Genomic DNA, 13,994 nt, shown 5'->3' on the forward strand with positions numbered 1-13,994 from the left:
GGACCCAATAAATTAAGTGTATTTTAAATCACAAGACATTTTCTGTTAAAGCACTTTTTTTTTAAATATTAATTATTTTCAATCATATATCTCGCTTATGGTTAGTCCTACATGAAAAATGCAAATAACTATTTTATAGGAAATTTTATCAGCTTGAATTTTAGTAAAAAGATAAAAATTGATAGGAGTAACTGTTTTCGAGATATAAGCAAGAAACCAAAACACTGTTACCTTAATTAAGCGTTTGCATATAAGCAAATTTAGTACTATTAGTATTATTATTATTAATGTTATTGTTATTAATATGACAACTAAAGACAACTCTGAAACTTTTAGTGACTTTTATGTCTTTTCCTTTTTCCTCTACTAAATTGTTAGACACAATTAAATTAGTTTAATTTCAGTTTTTCAAACATTTTATTTTAAAGCAAATTTTTGTTAAAAATTATTTATATCCAACTCTATAACTCGCTTATGGTTGGTCTTACAAGAAAAATGCAAATAACTATTTTGTAGGAAATTTTATCAGCTTTAATTTTGAAAAAAAGACAAAAATTCATAGGAGTAACTGTTTTCGAGATATAAGCAAGAAACCAAAAAACTGTTACCTTAATAAAGCGCTTGCATATAAGCAGATTTAGTACTATTAGTATTATTATTATTAATGTTATTGTTATTAATATGACGACTAAAAACGATTCTGAAGACTTTGGTGACTTTTATGTCTTTTTCTTTTTTCTCTACTAAAGTGTTAGACACAATTAATTTAGTTTAATTTCAGTATTTTAAACATTTTATTTTTAAGCAAGTTTTTGTTAAATATTATTTATATCCAACTTTATAACTCGCTTATGGTTGGTCCCACAAAAAAAATGCAAATAACTATTTTGTAGGAAATGTTATCAGCTTTAATTGTGAAAGAAAGATAAAAATTGATAGGAGTAACTGTTTTCGAGATATGAGCAAGAAACCAAAACACTGTTACCTTAATTAAGCGTTTGCATATAAGCAAATTTAGTACTATTAGTATTATTATTATTAATGTTATTGTTATTAATATGACGATTAAAGACAACTTTGAAACCTTTAGTGACTTTTATGTCTTCTTCTTTTTCCTCTACTAAAGTGTTAGACACAATTAAATTAGTTTAATTTCAGTTTTTCAAACATTTTATTTTAAAGCAAATTTTTGTTAAATATTATTTATATCCAACTTTATAACTCGCTTATGGTTGATCCTACAAGAAAAATGCAAATATCTATTTTGTAGGAAATTTTATCAGCTTTAATTTTGAAAAAAAGACAAAAATTCATAGGAGTAACTGTTTTCGAGATATAAGCAAGAAACCAAAAAACTGTTACCTTAATAAAGCGCTTGCATATAAGCAGATTTAGTACTATTAGTATTATTATTATTAATGTTATTGTTATTAATATGACGACTAAAAACGATTCTGAAGACTTTGGTGACTTTTATGTCTTTTTCTTTTTTCTCTACTAAAGTGTTAGACACAATTAATTTAGTTTAATTTCAGTATTTCAAACATTTTATTTTTAAGCAAGTTTTTGTTAAATATTATTTATATCCAACTTTATAACTCGCTTATGGTTGGTCCTACAAGAAAAATGCAAATAGCTATTTTGTAGGAAATGTTATCAGCTTTAATTTTGAAAGAAAGATAAAAATTGATAGGAGTAACTGTTTTCGAGATATAAGCAAAAAACCAATAAGAAAACTGTGACTGTTACTGAACAAAAATGTAATTCAGTTTTCAATGTTTGAGACGAAGACGAAACTGCAGCATTTAAAAACGACTCTGAAGACTTCAGTGACTTTTATGTCACTTCCTTTTTCTTCTAATAAAGTATTGGACCCAATAAATTAAGTGTATTTTAAATCACAAGACATTTTCTGTTAAAGCACTTTTTTTTTAAATATTAATTATTTTCAATCATATATCTCGCTTATGGTTAGTCCTACATGAAAAATGCAAATAACTATTTTATAGGAAATTTTATCAGCTTAAATTTTAGTAAAAAAATAAAAATTGATAGGAGTAACTGTTTTCGAGATATAAGCAAGAAACCAAAACACTGTTACCTTAATTAAGCGTTTGCATATAAGCAAATTTAGTACTATTAGTATTATTATTATTAATGTTATTGTTATTAATATGACAACTATAGACAACTCTGAAACCTTTAGTGACTTTTATGTCTTTTCCTTTTCCTCTACTAAGCTTTAATTTTAGTGAAAAGATAAAAATTGATAGGAGTAACTGTTTTCGAGATATAAGCAAGAAACCAAAAAACTGTTACCTTAATTAAGGGCTTGCATATAAGCTAATTTAGTACTAAAAACAACTCTGAAGACTTTGGTGACTTTTATGTCACCTCCTTTTTCTTCTAATAAAGTATTGAACCCATTAAATTAAGTGTATTTTAAATCACAAGACATTTTCTGTTAAAGCACTTTTTTTTTAAATATTAATTATTTTCAAACTTATATCTCGCTTATGGTTAGTTCTACATAAAAAATGCAAATAACTATTTTGTAGGAAATTTTATCAGCTTTAATTTTAGTAAAAAAATAAAAATTGATAAGAGTAACTGTTTTCGAGATATAAGCAAGAAACTTACCTTAATTAAGCGCTTGCATATAAGCAAATTTAGTAATATTAGTATTATTATTATTATTAATGTTATTGTTATTAATATGACTACTAAAAACGACTCTCAAGACTTTGGTGACTTTTATGTCTTCTCCTTTTTTCTCTACTAAAGTGTTTGTCTTAATTAATTTAGTTTAATTTCGGTTTTTTAAACATTTTATTTTAAAGCAAATTTTTGTTAAAGATTATTTATATCCAACTCTATAACTCGCTTATGGTTGGTCCTACAAAAAAAATGCGAATAACTATTTTGTAGAGAATTTTATCAGCTTTAATTTTGAAAGAAAGATAAAAAGTGATAGGAGTAACTGTTTTCGAGATATAAGCAAAAAACCAATAAGAAAACTGTAACTGTTACTAAACAAAAATGTAATTCAGATTTCAATGTTTGAGACAAAGACGAAAATGCAGCATTTAAAATCGACTCTGAAGACTTCAGTGACTTTTATGTCTCCTCCTTTTTCTTCTAATAAAGTATTGGACCCATTAAATTAAGTGTATTTTAAATCACAAGACATTTTCTGTTAAAGCACTTTTTTTTTAAATATTAATTATTTTCAAACTTATATCTCGCTTATGGTTTGTCCTACATGAAAAATGCAAATTACTATTTTGTAGGAAATTTTATCAGCTTTAATTTTGAAAAAAAGATAAAAATTGATAGGAGTAACTGTTTTCGAGATATAAGCAAAAAACCAATAAGAAAACTGTAACTGTTACTAAACAAAAATGTAATTCAGATTTCAATGTTTGAGACAAAGACGAAAATGCAGCATTTAAAATCGACTCTGAAGACTTCAGTGACTTTTATGTCACCTCCTTTTTCTTCTAATAAAGTATTGGACCCATTAAATTAAGTGTATTTTAAATCACAAGACATTTTCTGTTAAAGCACTTTTTTTTTAAATATTAATTATTTTCAAACTTATATCTCGCTTATGGTTTGTCCTACATGAAAAATGCAAATTACTATTTTGTAGGAAATTTTATCAGCTTTAATTTTAGTAAAAAGATAAAAATTGATAGGAGTAACTGTTTTCGAGATATAAGCAAGAAACCAAAAAACTGTTACCTTAATTAAGCGCTTGCATATAAGCAAATTTAGTAATATTAGTATTATTAATATTAATGTTATTGTTATTAATGTGACGACTAAAAACGACTCTTAAGACTTTGGTGACTTTTATGTCTTCTCCTTTTTCCTCTACTAAAGTGTTAGTCTTAATTTAGTTTAATTTCGGTTTTTCAAACATTTTATTTTAAAGCAAATTTTTGTTAAAGATTATTTATATCCAACTCTATAACTCGCTTATGGTTGGTCCTACAAAAAAATGCAAATAACTATTTTGTAGGAAATTTTATCAGCTTTAATTTTGAAAAAAAGGTAAAAATTGATAGGAGTAACTGTTTTCGAGATATAAGCAAGAAACCAAAAAACTGTTACCTTAATTAAGCGTTTGCATATAAGCAAATTTAGTACTATTAGTATTATTATTATTAATGTTATTGTTATTAATATGACGACTAAAGACGACTCTGAAACATTTAGTGACTTTTATGTCTTCTCCTTTTTTCTCTACTAAAGTGTTAGACACAATTAATTTAGTTTAATTCGGGTTTTTCAAGCATTTTATTTTAAAGCAAATATTTGTTAAATATTATTTATATCCAACTTTATGACTCGTTTATGCTTGGTCCTACAAGAAAAATGTAAATAACTATTTTGTTGGAAATTTTATCAGCTTTAATTTTGAAAGAAAGATAAAATTTGATAGGAGTAACTGTTTTCGAGATATAAGCAAAAAACCAATAAGAAAACTGTAACTGTTACTGAACAAAAATGTAATTCAGTTTTCAATGTTTGAGACGAAGACAAAAATGCAGCATTTAAAAACGACTCTGAAGACTTCAGTGACTTTTATGTCACCTCCTTTTTCTTCTAATAAAGTATTGAACCCAATAAATTAAGTGTATTTTAAATCACAAGACATTTTCTGTTAAAACACTTTTTTTTAATTATTAATTATTTTCAAACTTATATCTCGCTTATGGTTAGTTCTACATGAAAAATGCAAATAACTATTTTGTAGGAAATTTTATCACCTTTAATTTTAGTAAAAAAGTAAAAATTGATTGGAGTAACTGTTTTCGAGATATAAGCAAAAAACCAAAAAACTGTTACCTTAATTAAGCGTTTGCATATAAGCAAATTTAGTACTATTAGTATTATTATTATTAATGTTATTGTTATTAATATGACGACTAAAGACGACTCTGAAACATTTAGTGACTTTTATGTCTTCTCCTTTTTCCTCTACTAAAGTGTTAGACACAATTAATTTAGTTTAATTCAAGTTTTTCAAGCATTTTATTTTAAAGCAAATTTTTGTTAAATATTATTTATATCCAACTCTATAACTCGTTTATGCTTGGTCCTACAAGAAAAATGTAAATAACTATTTTGTTGGAAATTTTATCAGCTTTAATTTTGAAAGAAGGATAAAATTTGATAGGAGTAACTGTTTTCGAGATATAAGCAAAAAACCAATAAGAAAACTGTAACTGTTACTGAACAAAAATGTAATTCAGTTTTCAATGTTTGAGACGAAGACAAAAATGCAGCATTTAAAAACGACTCTGAAGACTTCAGTGACTTTTATGTCACCTCCTTTTTCTTCTAATACAGAATTGGACCCAATAAATTAAGTGTATTTTATAAATCACAAGACATTTTCTGTTAAAACACTTTTTTTTAATTATTAATTATTTTCAAACTTATATCTCGCTTATGGTTAGTTCTACATGAAAAATGCAAATAACTATTTTGTAGGAAATTTTATCACCTTAATTTTGGTGAAAAAGTAAAAATTGATAGGAGTAACTGTTTTCGAGATATAAGCAAAAAACAAAAAAACTGTTACCTTAATTAAGCGCTTGCATATAAGCAAATTTAGTACTACTAGTATTGTTATTATAAATGTTATTGTTATTAATATGACGACTAAAGACAACTCTAAGACTTTAGTGACTTTTATGTCTCCTCCTTTTTTCTCTACTAAATTGTTAGACACACTTAATTTAGTTTAATTTCAGTTTTTCAAACATTTTATTTTAATGCAAATTTTTGTTAAATATTAAAAACTATTAAATGGCTTATGCATAGAAATGAGAAAACGCTCATGTAACACACAAAATAAGCTCCATTTTTCCTTATTAAAAGTATTATTATTATTATTACTTTTGTTACTATTACTATTATTATTATTATTATTATTATTATTATTATTATTATTATTATTATTATTATTATTGTTATTATTATTATTATTATTAGTATTATTATTATTATTATTATTATTATTATTATTATTTATTATTATTATTATTATTAACTTTTGTATAGTAAATGTTTTTATACCAGTTTTAAAATGAGTTATTAATTTTAGCCAATTTCTTGCCTAAAAACTATCAAATGGCTTAGATTGCCTAAAAACACAGATCACACATGATCTTTTGCATAGAAATGAGAAAAGCTCATATAACACAAAATAAGCTTCATTTTTGCTTAGAAAACTAAGCTTATTTTTATTACTACTATTATTATTATTTTTATTATTATTATTATTATTACTATTATTTTTATTATTATTATTATTATTATTATTATTATTATTATTATTATTAATATTATTATTATTAAAAACCGATTATAACTTTTGTATAGTAAATGTTTTTATACCAGTTTTAAAATGAGTTATTAATTTTAGACAATTTCTTGCCTAAAAAAACAGATCACAGGTGATCTCTTGCATAGAAATGAGAAAACGCTCAGATAACACAAAATAAGCATCATTTTTGCTTAGAAAAACTAAGCTTTAATTTACAAAGAAATTCATTATTATAAGTATTATTATCATTATTATTATTATTATTATTATTATTATTATTAATATTATTATTATTACTATTATTATTGTTATTATTACTATTATTATTATTATTATTATTATTATTATTAACTTTTGTATAGTAAATGTTTTTATACCAGTTTTAAAATGAGTTATTAATTTTATTCAATTTCTTGCCTAAAAACACAGATCACAGATGATCTCTTGCATAGAAATGAGAAAACGCTCATATAACACACAAAATAAGCTTCATTTTTGCTTAGAAAACTAAGCTTACTTTTATTACTATTATTATTATTTTTATTATTATTATTATTATTATTATTATTATTACTATTATTATTATTATTATTATTATTATTATTAACTTTTGTATAGAAAATGTTTTTATACCAGTTTTAAAATGAGTTATTAATTTTAGACAATTTCTTGCCTAAAAATACAGATCACAGATGATTTCTTGCATAGAAATGAGAAAACGCTCATATAACACACAAAATAAGCTTCATTTTTGCTTAGAAAACTAAGCTTACTTTTATTACTATTATTATTATTATTATTATTATTATTGTTATTATTATTATTATTATTATTATTATTATTATTATTATTATTATTATTATTATTATTGTTATTATTATTATTATTAAAAAATTATATTAAACAGACAGAAAACGTCGTATTCTGACACAAAAAAATGAATTACGTTATAGACTTGACGAGAACGGCGTATCTCGGACTCATAGGACTCTTATAGGGTCAAAAAGTATCAGTTTGGATTAAAACAAATTATTTTTGTTGACTCTCAGTCTGAATTGTTCATCAGTTCAAACAAAAACGGCTTATTTTAGACGATCTTTTGCTTTGAACATGAAAATATACATCGAACAGACTAAAAACGTATTAATCTGGCATAAAAGAGCAATTTATGTATCACTTTGGATAAAGGCAGCTAATCCTATTCGTTTCATTGCTTAGAATAGACAAAATTGTTAATAAATCAAACAAAAACGCTGTATTCTAGCACAAAATACTAATTACATTATAGTTTCGACGAGAATAGCTTATTTGGAATGATTCTATGCTTCCAAACGAGTAAATTTTTATTAAACAGACGCCAAACATCATGTTTTGTCCTATAAAAACATTTTATATTGCAGTTTGTATTAAAACAAAATATTTTCGTTGATTCTTTGTTAGAAGCAGCAAACCTAACATTAAAGAATCTGAAAACTTTGTATTCGGACACAAACCACCGAATTTTGTATCAGTTTAGACAAAAACGGTTGATTTTCGACAATATTTTGCTTTGAACAAGAAAACTTATATCAAACTGACTAAAAACGTCTTATTTTAGTACAAAACAAAAGATTTGCGTTATAGTCTTAACGAGAGCTGTTAATTTCAAACGGTTCTATGCTTTGAAACGAGTAAACTTTCACTGTACAGAGGAAAAACATCTTATTTCGCCTTTTAAAAACGATTCATGACACAGTTTGGATAAAAACCAATTATTTTCGTTAATTCATTGTTACAATCATGAAACCTTACATCAAAGTAACTGAAAACCCCTTATTCAGGCACAGAAATTGGAATTACGTTTCAGTCTGGACAAAAACTGCTTACTTTAGACGATCCTTTGTTTTGAATACAAAAACTTACATTAAAAAGATTAAAAACGTCTTATTCTGGCTGAAAACTGCAAATTATATATTACTCTAGATAAAAGCAATTTATCCTGATTACTCCTTTACTTAGAATAGAGTAAACTTGTATAAAACTTAATGAAAACTTTAAATTTCGTCTCAAAGAAATAATTTACGTTATAGTTTTGACCAGCACTGTTTATTTCAAACGATTTTATGATTCGAAACTAATGAACTTTTATGGGGCAGATGCAAAACCACATATTACCATATAAAGCGTTGTTTTAAAGCAAATTATTACCTTTTGCAACAAGAAATTTCACACGTCAAATAAACTGAAAACATCGTATCCATGCACAAATATCGAATTACGTATCAGTTTAGGCAAATACAGCTTATTTTAAACTATTCCTTGCTATAAACAAGAAAAATTTTATCAAACATATTGAAAATGTCTTATTCTCGAAAATAAGAGCAAATTATATATCAGTTTTAACAAAAGCGGATTACTCTGTTTGATTCTATGCTTAGAGTAGAGTAAACTACTATAAAACGTAATGAAAACTCTATATTCAAGCTCAAAAGAACAAATTACGTTATAGTTTTGACAAAAAAAATTATTTCGGACGACTACATACTTCGAAGTAAGCAAACTTTAATTGAACAAGTGCAAAAGCTAATACTTTGCTTTAAAATAACGATTTAAGTGGTAATATGGTATTTTGCATCTGTCCTATAAAAGTTTACACGTTTCGCTCCATTGAATCATTCGAAATAAATTATTTTGACACAACAACGAAAATAATTTTTTTGTTCAAACTGTAACATGTCGTTTTTATAAAACGAACTAAGGCGTTTGGCATCTGTTTAGTGAAAGTTTTCTCGTTTGGGGGCATAAAATCGTTTGAAATTAACAGTTCTGGTCAAAACTATAACGTAAATTATTTCTTTGAGACGAAATTTAAAGTTTTCATTAAGTTTTATACAAGTTTGCTCTATTCTAAGCAAAGGAGTAATCGGGATAAACTACTTTTATCCAAAGTAATACATAATTTGCAGTTTTGAGCCAGAATAAGACGTTTTTAATCTTTTTAATGTAAGTTTTAATGTAAGTCTAAAATAAGCAATTTGTGTCTAGACTGAAACGTAATTTGATTTTCTGTGACATAAATCGTTTTTTAAAAGCGAAATTAGACGTTTTGCCTCTGTTCAGTGAAAGTATACTGGTTTCAAAGCATAGAATCGTTTGAAATTAACAGTTCTCGTCAAGACTATAACGCAAATCTTTAAAGTGATACAAAGAAATAATTTACGTTATAGTTTTGACCAGAACTCTTAATTTCAAACGATTTTATGCCCCCAAACGAGAAAACTTTCACTAAACAGAAGCCAAACGTCTTAGTTCGTTTTATAAAAGCGACTTATGTTACAGTTTAAACAAAAACAAATTATTTTCGTTGTTGTTGTGTCAAAATAATTTATTATTATTATTTATTGGATTTATGAGAGTGCGTATGAGAGTGCAGTCGTGTCTCTGCGTGCTCTTGCCTTTGGGATTCATTTTCAGTGGTTGATTCTTGGTGTTGATTGTTGAATTTGATATCTGGGTGTATGTGGTTGTTGTTGTTTCCTCTGGAAATTACTATTTTTGCGATTTCGGTAAGTTATTCTTGTTTAATTCGTTAATATCCGTCATTAGATACGCATAATTATATCTTATCGCGGCAGTATAAGATAGCGCTCGCCCCTCTATAGCAGCAGCAGCTGGTATCGCGGCGGCGCGGCGCAGTGAAAATTTAGTATTTATCGCTCTGTCGCAGAGTGAGCGTCTGGTGTCCAAATTTTGTCTACATTAATTTCATTAATTTCAGTTTAAATCACTAAATTTAATGGCTGAATTTAATTGCTGCCACTGTTTTAAAAGCGTAAGTCGTGATACACCTATCGTGGTGTGTGACGGCTGTTCGCTAAATATTCACTGTCGTTGCCTCAAAATAAGCGAAAATGAAATCGCCTTTATTTCTCAGTCTCGCTCTCCAAATATCAAACTGTTTTGTAATAGATGCAACGTAACTATCACAGCAATTTCAGAAATTAAAAAACTCGTAAATGACATAAAATCATCATTTGATGAGCGTCTTAGCAAACTCGAATCTCTTATTATTAATAACAATACGTCTCAAGCTATAAACCGCGAAGAAATTATCGCCGAATCTGTGGACAGGTCGGCTCGTGCGTGCAATGTTATTATGTACAATGTTAAACCTGTCGCTAATAAACAAGACGTGGATGTGGTAAATGATGTCCTCGAGGTCATTGATCCATCACTTGTGATTGGTCCGGAAAATGTTTTTCGCGTAGGAAAAACCGTCGGTGATAAACCTCGCTTATTAAAATTGCAATTTAAAACTCAACAAATGGCACGTCTATGCTTGAAGAAAAAATCGTCTTTGCTGCAGCACCCACAATTTGCTCACATTACTATTAGTGATGATAAAACCCCGGGTCAACTAAAGCATTTAAACAATTTGCGTGATGAATTAAAGCGAAGACTTGATGTTGGCGAAAAAGACTTGACAATTAAATACGTTAACCACGTACCAAAAATTATTTTACATTAAAAAAACTAAATATTTACCCTTGTTCAATGGCTCTTCTGTATACGAATATCGCATCTTTATCTTCAAAATTTAATGATTTGTTATTAGAAGTAACTGAATTTAGACCTTCTATTATCGCACTCACGGAGACTTGGCTTAATCCGTCTATCTCTGATGATGCTGTACACATTGAAAATTACTCTATTTACAGAGATGATCGCCTATCTCAAAAAGGTGGCGGTGTGTGTTTTTATGTAGATAAAATTAAAATTTCAAAATTTTTTAAAATTACTCAAATTTGCATATCTGTTAAACCTTATGATTCTCTATGGTTAAAATTTGAAGGAAATGAACAAACCTTTGTTATAGCATGTATTTACAGACCACCAACAGGAGCGTCTTTTAACAATCACGAAAATGATAAAAATCTATTTAATACCATACAATCAACTATTAATCAGTATCCTAACTTAATTATCATGGGAGATTTCAATTTTCCATGTATAGACTGGTCTGCTAAAAACACAGGTCAAACAATCATCGAAAAACAATTTTCTGAATTGCTCTTGGAGAATAATTTGTCACAAATAGTCACTGAACCTACACGATTTAGATCCCAACAACGTCCTTCATTACTTGATTTGGTAATTTTGTCTGACGTTAACCTTGTATCGTCTTTAAACGTTTCGAATCCTGTAGGTACATCTGATCATTCAAAAATCGAAATTGAGTTACAAATTATGATATATTCAGAGCCAAATGCAAGAATTAAAACAACATCAATTGTTGACTACACTCGCATAGACGAAAGTCTCTTGACTTACGACTGGAATGGTTTAGATTCACTAAATGCGGAAGAACAATGGAAACATTTTAAATCGATTTTACAAACTTGCATTACAACAAATTCCAGACTGTTTACAAACCGACTGAGAAAAGATAAACGGTGGATAAATCAACACATGCTTGACAAAATAAAATACAAAGCTAAATTATGGAAAAAATTTAAAAGGAAGCCTACTGAAGATAATTTTTCTGCTTATAAAAGATTTTCTAACCAACTAAAATCTGATTTACAAATAGCCAGGTGTAATTATGAAAATTCTATATTAAATAAACCAAAACTATTTTATTCCCATGTACGTAAATTTATCTCTAGTCGTGTGTCGGTCCCTATAGTACGAAATGCTTCAGGTCTACTCTGCTCCGATCATACAGAAACTGCAAACACTTTAGCGGACAGTTTTGCTGCTACCTATAATTTAAACATTAATAATAATATACCGTCATTTATGCCTACAAGTACATTTAGTGGGTTGTCTTATATTAATTTTACTCCGGATCTGGTAAAAAGCCAACTCTGTGCCATTAAATTAAATACAGCTCCAGGTCCGGATCAGATACCTCCCAAACTCCTGAGAACTTGTGCTGCTTCGTTGTCGGGCCCACTTGCCAAAATGATGACAAAATCATTCTTACAAGGCACTTTGCCCTACGAGTGGTTGCAAGCAACAATCACGCCTTTGTACAAGTCAGGAGATAAACTTGATCCTGCTAACTATAGACCTGTAAGTCTCACGTCGACATGCTGTAAAATTATGGAAAAAGTTATAGTCAAGGAACTATTAACTTACATGAGAAAAAATAATTTAATACCTGAGCATCAGCACGGCTTTTTACCAGGTAGGTCAGTTGTCACAAATTTGCTATCCTGCACAAATCTATGGACAAAAATGTTAGACACTAACCAACCTGTAGACATAATTTACCTTGATTTTAGTAAAGCCTTTGATAAAGTCCCTCACAATCTCTTGTTAGCAAAACTGGAGTCCTATGGTGTAACAGGAAATTTGCTTGATTGGATCCGAGCGTTTCTATCAAATCGAAACTATTGTGTAAAAGTCTGTGGTAAATTTTCGTACTCTAAACCAGTATTAAGTGGGGTCCCACAGGGATCAGTTCTTGGACCAATTTTATTCTTGTTATATACAGCAGATTTATTGTTTTCACTGGACAGCTATTCAGCATATGCGGATGATATTAAGTTATTTGCTAACCCACTTGTCACGGACTTGCAAGACCAACTTAATTTAATCTTCCAATGGAGCGAGAAGTGGCAAATACCACTAAATATTGCAAAATGCTGTGTACTTCAGTGTGGCCACAACAACCCAAAGTACCTTTACCATATAAATGGCACACTCCTGAGTGTAAAAACCTCAACCAAAGATCTAGGGGTCATTGTAAATGATAAGTTAGGATGGTCAGAGCAATGTCTAGCATCAGTGGGTCGAGCGCGTAAAATGTTTTATTTGCTAAAGCATGTTTTTCCAAATCCTTCAGTCAGTTTTATTTCAAAGGTGTACATCACTTACATAAGGCCGCATTTGGAATTTGCCATTCCAGTCTGGAGACCTTATTTGTTAAAGGATATTGATTTGCTGGAAAGAACTCAGCACCTGGTAACTAGATGGACACACTGTTTAAGACAAGTTTCATATGAACACCGTCTTGAAATACTCAAAATACCAGATCTACGTGCTCGTCAAAACAGGGCAGATGCAATTCAAATTTTTCGGCTTACTCATGGTTTATTTCCTGGAGTAACACGCAATTTCTTGCAAATTCAATATCATGACAGACTTAGAGGTCATTCTTATAAGCTGAAAAAAGAACCATTTAAGACTACCGTTAGAAAGAATTATTTGACAAATCGTGCATTTGATATATGGAATGGCTTGCCTGATAACGTTGTTGCAGCTGTTACTGTTTCTTCCTTCAAGAATCAATATGACACATTACAATAATTAACATTAACCTTTATTAATTAACTAATTTAACTGTAGATTAAAATTGTATTTCATTTTTCATTATTCAATGGTGTTTTATTTAACACGAAACCGTATTTCTTGATATTTTGCTATAAAGGTGTTAACCTCAGCAAAGAATCTATGTTAATAATAATAATAATAATTTCGAATGATTCAATGAAGCGAAACGAGTAAACTTTTATAGGACAGATGCAAAATACCATTTTACCACATAAATTGTTATTTTAAAGCAAAGTATTAGCTTTTGCACTTGTTCAATTAAAGTTTGCTTACTTCGAAGTATGTAATCGTCCGAAATATTTTTTTTTAGTCAAAACTATAACGTAATTTGTTCTTT

At 28.0% G+C, this 13,994-nt stretch overlaps 1 long non-coding RNA gene across 1 annotated transcript; it reads right to left on the reverse strand.

The window, feature by feature from the left end:
* Nucleotides 1–9,726: 9,726 nt before the first annotated feature.
* LOC135265723 (uncharacterized) lies at nucleotides 9,727–13,422 on the reverse strand. Its single transcript, XR_010333536.1, has 4 exons — nucleotides 12,483–13,422; nucleotides 12,133–12,414; nucleotides 10,865–12,081; nucleotides 9,727–9,868 (listed from the first exon to the last, which is right to left on the reverse strand). It is a non-coding gene; the product is annotated as an uncharacterized LOC135265723 (long non-coding RNA).
* Nucleotides 13,423–13,994: the final 572 nt, after the last annotated feature.

This window comes from Tribolium castaneum, chromosome 3, assembly GCF_031307605.1.
Source record: "Tribolium castaneum strain GA2 chromosome 3, icTriCast1.1, whole genome shotgun sequence".
Taxonomy (NCBI): Eukaryota; Metazoa; Arthropoda; class Insecta; order Coleoptera; family Tenebrionidae; genus Tribolium; species Tribolium castaneum.